This window comes from Bactrocera dorsalis, chromosome 4, assembly GCF_023373825.1.
Source record: "Bactrocera dorsalis isolate Fly_Bdor chromosome 4, ASM2337382v1, whole genome shotgun sequence".
Classification (NCBI taxonomy): Eukaryota; Metazoa; Arthropoda; class Insecta; order Diptera; family Tephritidae; genus Bactrocera; species Bactrocera dorsalis.
Window position 1 is genome coordinate 34,141,622 of NC_064306.1, and position 12,380 is coordinate 34,154,001.

The window sequence follows — 12,380 nt, forward strand, 5'->3', positions numbered from 1 at the left end:
TTGAGTTAAGTTATGTTTACATTACGTTAGGTTTTAGGTTACGTCATGTTAAATTATGTTAAAGTTAAGTTGATTTAAATTAAGTTAAGTCAAGTCAAGTCAAGTCAAGTCAAGTCAAGTTAAGTAAAGTAAAGTAAAGTAAAGTAAAGTAAAGTAAAGTAAAGTTAAGTTAAGTTAAGTTAAGTTAAGTTAAGTTAAGTTAAGTTAAGTTAAGTTAAGTTAAGTTAAGTTAAGTTAAGTTAAGTTAAGTCAAGTTAAGTCAAGCTAAGTTAAGTTAAGTTAAGTTAAGTTAAGTTAAGGTCAATTAAGTTAAGTTAAGCTATGTTACGTAATGTGTAGGAAAACAGTTAGTTTATGTTATACAACGTAAATTTAATCGAAATGGAGTCATCACTACGTTAAGTGAAATTACGTCAAGTTAAGCTAAACATTAATGTTTACTACAGGTCAATGGGAATGTCCTGGGCTTGATGCATAGATCATACTAAAAAAAGCCATCGTATAAATTTGGCAGCTGTCGGGTGATTAGTTTGTGAGTTATATAAATCATTTTGAGTGAAGCAACTTTTGTTATTGTGAAAAAAGGGAGAAAATTGATTTTCACGTTTTGAAAAAAGTTTAAAATTTTTCTATTTCATGTTTTTTGTTTCTTGAGACTTATAAAACTTATCAATCAAAAAGAATAATATTTTGCTATAAAGAGAACTCTCAGTAGAATTTATTAGCGCTATTTATAAGTGTGTTGATTCCAAGGATTATATCTAACTAGCTTTATGTAGCCGTATATTTGCACACCTATAACTAAAAACCATTTAAAACCATAAGCTGGAGCTATAAATAACTTTGGCATTGCCACTTCAGCGCTTTTCGAAGTTTTGCTTCAATATTAGTTGACTTTCGAACACTTACTCGTATACACTATATACATATGTATGTACTGTAATATATACCATGCCTCTTTTAGCACATAATACAAACATGCACTAGTATTTTTTCTTTAACTTAAAATTTTTTCACTCATATCTGTTGATTTCCCGCTCAATTCATGCGAAATTTACATCCTTCCTTCGAAGGACATCCGATTCAACTAGCAGTCGCTGTCTTATTTCCGTTTTCTTTGTCATTTATATGGAAATCGCTTTTTTGGTTATTTTGCGCCAATCATTTTTGAAATCTTATTTATATCACCGTAGCACACATAGAAAAGTACATATGTATGTATGTGCATACACTCATCTTTCTATATTATACATACATACATGCATATACATTCATACCCTATTGCTCCATTATATGCCCTTGGCGCCTTGCTGTGTGTAAACGGTCCACCCAAATCTCGTGCTTACTTCGCCTGCGCACATGCTTGCCACCTTTTTTTCTGCTGATTCACGCATATTTGTGCAGTATGGTTCATTCGTACATTCGTAGATTTCGTCTATTCATTCATTCCACTGTTTTACAATTATTCGTATTTTTATGCTTGCTTTGTTGTCATTGTTGTTGTTTTATGTCCTTTCCCTACTTTGTGCTATCATTTATTTACGAGCTGCCTGGCCGCCGTAGCTTTGCCATTTGTTGGCTGTCGCTTTTACTATGACCGTTCGTTTGTTTGCCTTTCAACGTACATATGTATGTGTGTGACTGTGTGTGTATTTGTGTGAGCTCGTTTGTCTCGCTTTTAGTTTACTCAAATATTTGCAAATATCTTAACACCCATCTACATTTGCATGCGTGTGAGCGCAATTTTTGACACTTTCGCTGCAGCTAACTTATGAGTGTATGTGTATGCGCGTGTGCATGTGTGTGTGCCTTTTTTGCTTTGTAGCTTTAAGGCTCAACGGCGTTTATTTGCATAAATATTTGCTTCAAAAGTCAATAGATCATATTGATTTTAAATGTGATTTCTCAGTATTATCTGCATTCAAATGTTGATTTTTATTTGGCCAAACTAAATTTCTCGCATGCGATTTTTATTCGTTCTCTTCGAACATTGTTGTTGCTGATTTGATATGGTAATTGCGTACAATATTTAATTCTAAAGTTTAATATATTAGTCTTTTGCTAATAAATGGTCGATTGGAAGCAAACGCTTAACGTTTTTGCTTTTGAATAACAACTTAAGCCAGTCTTTCTTCCGATCTCACATTTCTAGAAACTTATTCCTACAATGATGATCCAATTCGAGGTTCCCTCTTTAAAAAATAAATACAGACACTTGAAATTTAACGGGGAACGTTTCAGATGGTCTATCCGTTTAGTCCAATTTTCGATGAGTCATTCGAACATTTCGACTGCCGAATGACATGCATGCTGTGTTGCTTCAAGGCCTGATTCGAAGCGGGATTGTCCGCATAGACTTCAGACTTTACGTATCTCCACAGAAAAAAGTATAATGGTGTGATATCACACGATCTTGGTGTGAAATCGACCGGATTGAAATCTGCTCATCGAAGTATTCTCTCAATATCAATGTTGCTCTTTATTCAATGCTTTATAAAAAAGTGTTAGAGTTATCGGATTTAGTTCAAATATGCACCGTTTCGTTCGATAATCTGTTTCCATCTAGACGACAACTTCATAATACCCCCCTCGTAGAAGCCCCTCTCCTTATTTGCGAAGAACATGGAGAGCTACTTTTCACAAGCTTCTTTTGAGTTCAACCTAACACCAACAAGAGTGTTCGCCATGGACAGGAACAGGTGGTAATCACTTGGCGCTATATCCGGGCTATATGGTGAATGCGATAAAACCTCCTATCCGAGCTCCCGTAGCTTCTGACGAGTCATCAACGAAGTGTGTGGTCTGGCGTGGTCCTGGTGGAACACTACACCCTTCCTGTTGGCCAATTCTGGACGCTTCTGGTCGATTGCCTGCTTCAAGCGGTCCAGTTGGCAGCAGCTCATGGTGGATGATTCCCTTCCAATCCCACCAAACACACAGCAAAACCTTCCTGGCCGTCAATCCCGGCTTGGCCACTGTTTGGGACGATTCACCGGCCTTCGACCACGACCGTTTTCGCTTGATATTGTCGTATGTGATCCATTTTTCGTCGCCAGTCACCATCCGCTTCAAAAATGCTCGAGTTCGTTCAGTTTCAGCAGCATATCGCAGGCATTGATTCGGTTCAGAAGGTTTTTTTGCGTCAAATCATGCGGCAGTCAAACGTCAAGCTTTTTTGTGTATCCAGCCTTCTGCAGATGGTTTAAAATGGTTTGGTGACTAACTCCCATCTTCTGGGCGATGTCACGAGATGCCACATGCCGGTCTAACTCGATGTTTTCCATGATTTGATCGGTATTCGTCGTCACAGGTCTTCCGCCGGCTGGCTTATCTATGGTGTCGTTTTCACCCGCTCTGAATCGTCGAAACCATTCCTCAGCAGTTCGACAAAAAGGCGGAAGGGGACATTTGACAACCTAATATGTAATTTCTGCTCTCCAATTCTCAGCCGGTTTATAAATATTTTATTTAAGCATATAGTGAGCTAAGTTCTAGTACTTAGCTAAATCTGAGACAATAATATCGTTGATGAAGGGTTTTCTTTTTTTCTATCGATAGAGTAACTGAATTAAAAAAAAAAAAAACAGCAGGATTAAAAGGTGTTGTGTTGTTCGCAGCGGTACTCAATTACCAAAGATAGTCTAGAACCAACGGGTCTTGGTTTTATTAATAAAATGGCTGTGAGGTCTCCGATAGTGTCAGCGTTTATTTGCTAGAACTACTTTAAGTCTCGAATCTTTTTCAATTTGTTAAGAGTTCCATCAGGCTTTTGCAAAAAATATGAAGGCATTTACAGAAGATTAAAACCAAATAATCAAAGTCGATAATCGATCGATAACTCTAACCCAGTAAAAGTTAAGCTCACAATTAGGCAGTGTATTTTCGAGAATGATTGCGAAAATTATGTACTCTCTGTCAGCAGACGCAGACCTTATAAGTTTATACGTAAAAGACGAAGGCTGCCATTCGGCGTGTAAATACCCAATAATTACTCGGTCGCGCTTAATACATTATCATTTACCGTAATCACTAGAAGCAAAAACTGTGAATGAGGAAGGTTGCACGAAAGTAGCTACTACGCAGACTAATGGTGCTGCAAACGATGGCAGAAAAGTCGAAGCTGTTACAAGCTCATTTATCACCTGGACAAGCGGAGCTCGGCAATACCGTTGCACGACTCTGCGGACATTTCTACAGCACGAGTGCGGCAATGTTATGTAATCAGGCTGTTTGCGTGCACAGTCTTTTAATTTTTTTTCCAGTTTTCTTTTTATTTTAAGTAAATTATAATAAATTACGTTAATGAGGCTTTAAGTGAAAAGCACTCTCCTAGAAAGTGAGAGCGAGAGGCGTAAAAGAGAGATAATGTGTGAGATAAAACAAAGCAGAGAGGAAGAGAAAGCAGGAAAATGTATATGTAGCGGCAACTAGAACAGATTGCGGCAATTGTATTGGCGGGAATGTAGCCAAGCTTAATCCGTGTCAGCATGGACGCCATGGCGCCTACATAATTTTGTTTCTGGTTCGAAGTGTTTTTTCGCAAGAAATGTTCGTCGTATTTGCAGCGTTAAATAGGAAAGATGAACAGGTCTGTTGGGAGATGGATATTTTTTCGCTTACTTTCGGTATTAAGTTTTATTGAGTAGCGCTTGTGTTGTGTTGTGTTGTGTTCATCATTTATGCGTAGCATGCATTTAGGCGCACAACATGTGGGCGGTCTTATTTATGAAGAAATTGCTTTTTAATTGCATTATTAGTATAATTTTTTCACTTTGTACGACATTCAAGTTGATATATTGCATAATAAAATATTGTAGACTGAGATGATTAAGAAAGAATATATATTTCGAGAGAGAAAATAGTATATCATTAGCCATATATGTACATATGTATAAATAAATCAAAATCTGATGGTATCTTTTATATGTACTGTCTCTCTTTGAACAAAAAAATGTTATTAATAAGGTAAAAAATGTATCTCAAAAGGAAACTAATCACGAACTCTAATTTTTAGTAGAGAGTGAAATTTTTGCAAGAGTGAAATTTTTAAATTATACAAAATTAATCTAAAATGAAGTTTTTGAAATAATTTCCACTAATTTTCAATTCGAATATATTTTTTAGAGTTGCCACCTGTTCAAAAATATATTTGGAAATTTTTAAAAACGTTCAGCAAATGCCTTTCGGACATGACTTCGTTGTTAAAGAAAGCTTTTCGAATATCTAAAAAAAGCGTTGCCATCTACACAAAATAACTGAACTCAAAATCTGATGGCATCCCTTATATGTATGTATTGCCCCTCTTAATTGAACAAGAAAATATTATTAATATTTTTAAGGGGTATATGAAATGGAAAATATCCTTGAATTCTGTATCTGAGTAGAGTTGCCACCTATTTGGAAAAGTAATTTTTTTTAATAATAAAAAATTTATGCAAAAGCAAGCCTTTGCATTAGTTTGCACAAATTTTCATTTTGATTATACATGTTCTTTAGAGTTGCCACCTGTTCGGCATAATTTTATAAAATAAAATAAAAGAAGAAGAAAATATTTTCAGACATGTTGTTGGTTGTGAGAGAAAGCTTTTCGAATAGGTTTCAATATAATTGGAAAAATAGAATTGCCATCTATTCGAAATAAATGAAACACCAAAATTAAGGGGTTTAAAAATGCCTTTCTGTAAATCTACAACCCATCTTTAAATTTAGTAACATTTTGTATAATGCCACGTAGCTACTCCTTTATAGTCAACTTGATCCTTTTTTCTTTGCGCTCCAATCTTGATTATTATATTTCCGCAAACTCAAAACTCTGAGTACCTTACTCTTCCAACATCTTTTCTTTCTGTCTTTTTTCATCAAAGCGGAACTACCAAAACAAAGTTTACACTGTTATTCTCATTGCATCACAAAGTGGCCACTTTGCACAACTTTACACCATTTGTGCTCTCGCGGAGCGTTTGATTGATGATGATGCATCACGTGTTGTACTGTGTGGGAGAAAAATGAAATTAAAATATTGTGTGTCAACAAAGTTTTCGTTCACGTTCAGTAATATTGCCACATTTTTTCTTTTTTTTTGCTTTTTTTCGCATTTCGAAAACTGCCAAATGCTGTGCGTCCTTGAATGTGAAAGCGAAATCTGTGATTGCTATCAAATAACAATGTTTCATATTGATTAAATGTTTTCACTTACACTAAATACACACACAAGCATATATTTATATACGCATACATGCGTGTGTTTCAACTTCCGTTACACATATTTCACTATTCCCAGCGATAGATTACACATTGTCATATCGATAATGGATGAGGTTGACCCGCTTCCTACAGCTGAACTACAGTGTTTGCTCAATAAATTGGTTACACTTCAGTTTCCCCAACTTAACACTGACATTGTTAGTATACACACCCATACATTTACTTATATACATACATATGTATGTATGTAGGTATATACATGTATGTATGTAGTAAATTCATTCATTTTCTTAGAAAATCACTTGACTCCCTGTTTCGGTGGTTTGATTGATTATGTGGAAAAAAATTGATTTATTTTTTTATGTTTAATCGCTGTGGTTGACGTAATTTAGCGCTATTGCTCACAGATTTTTTTCATTAATTTTTGTTTTTTTATGTAAAAATCATAGTTTGAGTGACGTTTCCAATTTAGTATCTCAGTAATGTGTACGTAGAAGCTTGATTGCTATTGTTAAATTTTAATTCAAATAAACTAGTTCGCAGTTTTTCCTTATTTCTACTGCATTTCCAAGAGCTTTCTCTCTTTTCAAAGTCAGTCAATTATTTTTTTTAGATAGAGCTTTTCTTTCATAGGTCATAACGAACTCGTATCGTATCGAAGTCGAATTTATCCGAATCAGATGTTTGGCCGACGTTACTGAAAACGGAGAACCCCAAAAATGCTGTTTTCTAAAAATTATGTATTGCTCCTTAAGTAGGAGTGGAATATTATTTTTTAAAGAATCTTCTTATTCTTTATTAGACACCGCTTACGATGTTATAGCTTAGTTTAAAACAGAGTGCAAGTCCTTCTTCCTTTTCTCTGTTTTGCCCAAGTGAAGCCAGGACATTCTCGGACGACATGTCCTTGCCGGAGTAGCCGCTGTCTCTTAGTTCCCTGAACTATGTCAATGTCTTCCCGTATTTCGTTCAGCTCATCGTTCCATCGACTGCGATGTTGTCATCGTCCATGCCTCTGCGCCATATAGCAGGACGGCGATGATGACTGACTAATAGCGTTTAGTTCTAATCCTGATGGAGCTGGATGGATACCAAATTCAGACATCGCGACATAAAAGCAGTTTGTTCTCATGCTGTCGAAAGCAACTTTAAAATCGACGAAGAGGTGAGGTGTAGATCCTCTTTTCATGGGTCTTTTTCAAGATTTGGCGCATGGTGAATATCCGGTCAGTTATCAATTCGGATCAATTGTAACCTTGCGAGGTAGGCAGTCTGTTTTTTCTTCACTGCGATACGGTACTCCTCATCGTCCCAGCGGTTATTTTGCTTTTTCCGAAAACCTATAGTTTCGTTTGCAGCTGTACGCAAGGAGCTGGTAATACCGTCCCACCGCTCTCTTATATCTAGTTGCTGGTGAGTTCTCTTAGAGAGTAGGAGAGCAAGTCAAGTAGAAAATCATTCGGCTGTCTGTTGTGATTGCAGCTTCACGACGTCTAACCTTTATTGTGTTTGTTGACATGCGTTTCTCTACTGCACAGAGGCGGGTGCGTATCTTCGTTGCAGTAAGATAGTGGTCCGAGTCAATGCTAAGACCTCGGAGCGTACGCATGTCTAAAACACTGGAGACGTGTCTTCCGTCTATCAGAATATGATCGATCTGGTTGGTGGCTTTTCGATCCGGATATAGCCAAGTAGCTTGATACATTTTCCTATGCTGGAATCTAGTACTACAGATAACCATATTTCGGGCCCAGCGAAGTCAATCAGGGTGATGTTTCATCATGGAGGCGGAATTTTCCGACTGTTGTGCCAAATATACCTTCGCATGGGTTATCTCCAGCGCTGAGAGAAGATATCTTTGGTCACATAGTCCTTTTCTTCCGTCGGATCTTGAACGTAAGACAGTGATTGTTGAAGAACTTCACTTTGAGGCAGATTGCGGCTTGACGTTCATCCAGCAGGTGAGTGCCAGAACTCGGTGACGGAGTCTCTCCCCCACCATTAATTCCACATCGAATTTGCGCTCTTTTATCTGGCCACTGTAGTAAATGCCACAGGGACGTACTCGTCTCAGTTCTTGTCCTGTCCATCGCACACCTTGGACGTTGGTGGTTTTAGCCTTTACTCTTACGAGGACATCAACCAGCTGGGCTGTGGCACCTTCCGAATTTAGGGAGCGGACATCCAGGTACCTACCCTTAAATCGTTACCCTTAATGCGTTTGCCGTGGTCGTCATCAATTGGGAGGTCCTTCGTCCGAGGCTGTTGTTTCCTTTTCATTAAGGGCGTTTTTTACGTGGCGGATCCCAACCACAGTGCACAATTCTGAGTTGGGATGATTCGCCTTCTCAGTTTAGCTTCAAACGGTTGGTTTTTGGCAACGCAGAGGATACTTGGTCTAAGACCGGAACTTCAAAGAGGATTGTATTTATATAATAACTTCATGCCACACACCCCAGAGTATAATGCTTAGCCACTAAATCCTTTGGATGAATGACTCTCTTTGCTAATAATGAACTTTTTTTATTTAAATAACTCATTAAATCAACCCACTGAAATTTAATAACGCACTAGATTCATATTTCCCTCCACTCATATGCGTCATATGAGCCGCTTCATGTATGTAGTTGCCAATTAATTAGTAAATCACAAAATTTATTAATTAAACCGAACAAAGTAAGCGATATTGCCGAGCATAAAGTTTGCCTTGATGGCTTGAAAAATGAGATATTGCAGCTCAGCGCGGACTAGCAAGCACACAAGCCATCTTAAGCAATCAAACACACACAAACACATATACTCAACCACACACTTGCAACTAGCCAGCGCTCAGCAACACAGCCAATCACTCACTGATTCGCTCACTTCCTGGTGGCGGCTATAACATCTTATGTTGTTGTATTAAAGTCTTGTTGTTTTCACATTATTGTTGTTGCTGTTATGTTGTAGTTATTGTTTTGTGTCTTGTTTACTTCTAACATTTGGCTTGCTTATCATGTTGCATGTTGCCGATAGTGCTGCTTGCTCTTGTTGTTGCACATCTTCGGTTTTACTTTTGCTGCTGCTGCGCATTCCCCACTCATTGCTCGTTTAACAAACAACAACTACAGCGACAACAACGAAAAATGAAAACACTGAAGTATAGCAATAATAATAACAACATATAACCCAAGCAATTTAGACAAAGTAGACTCAAGAGAATATCCTTCGCCTTCACTCACTCACACACTGACAACTCACCGACGCACACCGCTTGCTCGGTTGCAACGCACGAGCTGCTCCGCTCCATGGTGTTGTGTTACTGTGGCAACAGACAACACCAAACAACGGGCGTGTGTGCTGTGTGCCGCCCACAACAAAAGCAAATGACAAAATCCCGGGCTGTCTGGTCCGTAGGTGTTGAAAAATAAAGTCATATTTACTTGTGTTACACACGTATTTCGGTGGATATAAAATAAGAATGGAAACTGAAGAGATTTAATGGCTCTGTCCATATGGAGTCCTTGGAGGATAGTTATGCCACACACGCATGTGCCTGTGTGTGCGTTCATGGTTTGGTTGAAAGCGTAATTGAAGCTTCTTGTTAAATATTTTGCTTGAACTTGTATTTAAGAAAAACAATCGTATGTCTTTGTGTGTGTGTGTGTTTGTGTGTGCGTTTGTGGGTGTCGGAGTGTATAGTGCGGTCACTTATGTGGAATGAGCCAGAAATTTATACTCTATCGTCGCTTGTGTTTCAATTCTCCAGCGTCTATACATGCTTGGATGCCAGCGCAAAGCAAGAAGACTTAGCTAAGCTACTGCCAGATATGAAGTATCCGCGACGCCAGGCTAAGTGAGTCTTAGAGTTTGCCGAAGACTATTGAGTTATTTACAGACACATTTACAAAAAGCAGGCAATTAAATTTTATTGTTCTAATGATATTTATTAAAGGTGGGCATACAAGCTTTAAAGAAAATCAATCGATTTATGGCAAATTCCGATATTTTTTGCACAAATCTAATTTCTTACTTCAAACGTCACGTTTTTCTTCGGACTGTTCAGTGTAAGACAATTTTGTAACCACAACAAGGCTCAATGTGCATAAATCGTCGAGAATATCGATTAGTTTTATTGATTCGATTAACTTTTGGTACTCTAACTTTAAAATTTTTTAAATAGATCGTTTTTGTAATCGGGGTGCCATTTGGTTTGTTCGTGCAAGTCACAGATCGTCGAAGAGTTCACAGAAGGTTGATAAACGTATAAAAAATCGGTTTCGTCTGTTTAAAAGACATATCGATTATAAGCACACGGAGCTCTTAAGGGTTGCATTGTCAATAAATCCTTGATTACCAGTAAAGAAACGACTAGAATATAAGCAATAAACTCGAATATCATTATAACTTACTGTAACAGCTAAAATCACTTTGGCATCGTCGATTCCGATCCGATAATTTTGATGTCAAAGCTGAATCATGTTATGGAAAGCCAATTGTCAAATATGTCAAATAAACTGTTTTGATATCCCAGGAGCTAAGCATTTTAAAAAACCCTGTTCGAAATCATTTAAATGAGGCTAGATACAAGAAGGCGATACACACAAGTTATTTCTCTGGAAATCGTTGCTGAACCGCAAAAGAATTGATAAATTTCGAAAGCTCTTCATTACTGGTGAGTTTTTTCGGATGGGCAGTCTTCCAGAGATACTGCCGCTGTACCAAAGGCTACATGCATGATTCATATTGCCCGCTAAACATACACCTCTTTCGGGATCACCCCCAATTAGCATTATCTAACTTTACTGAACTTGCGGAGCAGTACGCTTACGTACTTAACCCGCCTGATTTAGCTTTTATTTGGCCCTGGGGGACCGCCGTTAGGTATAACTTACTTCCCAGGACCAAGCTGGGCAAGAATATCTCTTCACAAACACCCTGTAGGATTATTCAGCTGGTATTAAGTTTTTCGTTCTCTTATCCGGTGTTCTTGATTCGCTATTGCGGCCCACTCTTTCATTTTTGCCCATACCAGCCTTGATTGCAGCGTGTGGATTATGATGTCTTTAGGCGTCATCCTTTGGTTTATTATTCCTTCGATGGTAGTTCTCTGCACTACGTATCTCAAACAGAAAAAAAGATATATTCGGCGTTTTCATCGGCACTGCTGCGTAATGAACATTTTGTGTCATCATTGTGGTCGAATCTGTGGAGGTACCCCTAAAACAGCTATGGCCGGTCAAGAATTGCGTCAGATAAAAGTTTGTCTCCCCGTGCTGTCTCTCAATCCAGGTTGGTACGTCTATCTTCCTTTTTCTGACGCGTCCCATCGCTTTTGCCACTATTCGAAGCTTACCTGTCTCATTCATAGCTTTAGATTTTTGGTATGCTCTACTTAACTCTGAGGCTATTAAATCCGGCGGCATAAGACCAGTCTGATGGCGCATAGCCTCGACATTGCCTTTGCCTTATTGGCATTTGTCACTCTAGCTACCTTGCCACGGGCTTTTTCAACATGCGCTTTGAAATTCAGTCTCGTTTCAATCATAACTCTAAGGTATCTCAGGAAGTTTGGCATTGTAATGTTATAACCATCGATATTTAAGGTGACCGTTTCTCGTTTTTCCCGCTTGTGATAAGAATCGTTTCCATCTTTTCTACGGCTAGCTGTAGCTTAGTTTCGGCGAGCCAATCTTTCATTTCTTTTGGGGTCGCATTGAAGAAGTTTTGAATTTGGGAGAGTCCTTTCACAACGATCGTCACAGCAATGTCGTCCGCATAACCAATTATTTGAACCTCTTTTGGCAGCGCTGGGCGTAACCCCGTCGTGTAGTATATTCCATAGTAACGGACCCAATACGGTGCCCTGCGGTACTCCACCTGCCACCACGTAGCTTTATGGACCGGTTACTGGTGATGTAAAGTAGGTCATGTCAAGATTGACGGTCAGGAACGTTTTGTATGTGTTAGGTGAGATTATTAGGGAATTATTTACGAAGAGCGGCTCTTCTATGGCCTATCCATTAGTTCGGACCTGTACTGTTAACAATTAGAACGTCTGAAGGAAGCAATCGCCCGAAAGAGGCCAATAGGAGAGGAATTGTGTTCCTTACGTATAACGCCAGACCCCTGGCCAGTGACTCTGCAGAAGGTCCCGGAGTTTTATTGGGAGGTTAGAGTTAGGTTGAGTTGATGAT

General features: G+C 38.4%; 1 protein-coding gene across 1 annotated transcript in view; it reads left to right on the plus strand.

Annotated features, from left to right (window-relative positions):
* The window catches only part of LOC105223170 (neurobeachin), a 569,805-nt gene that overhangs the window by 65,795 nt on the left and 491,630 nt on the right, over positions 1–12,380 (plus strand). The window lies entirely within an intron of this gene.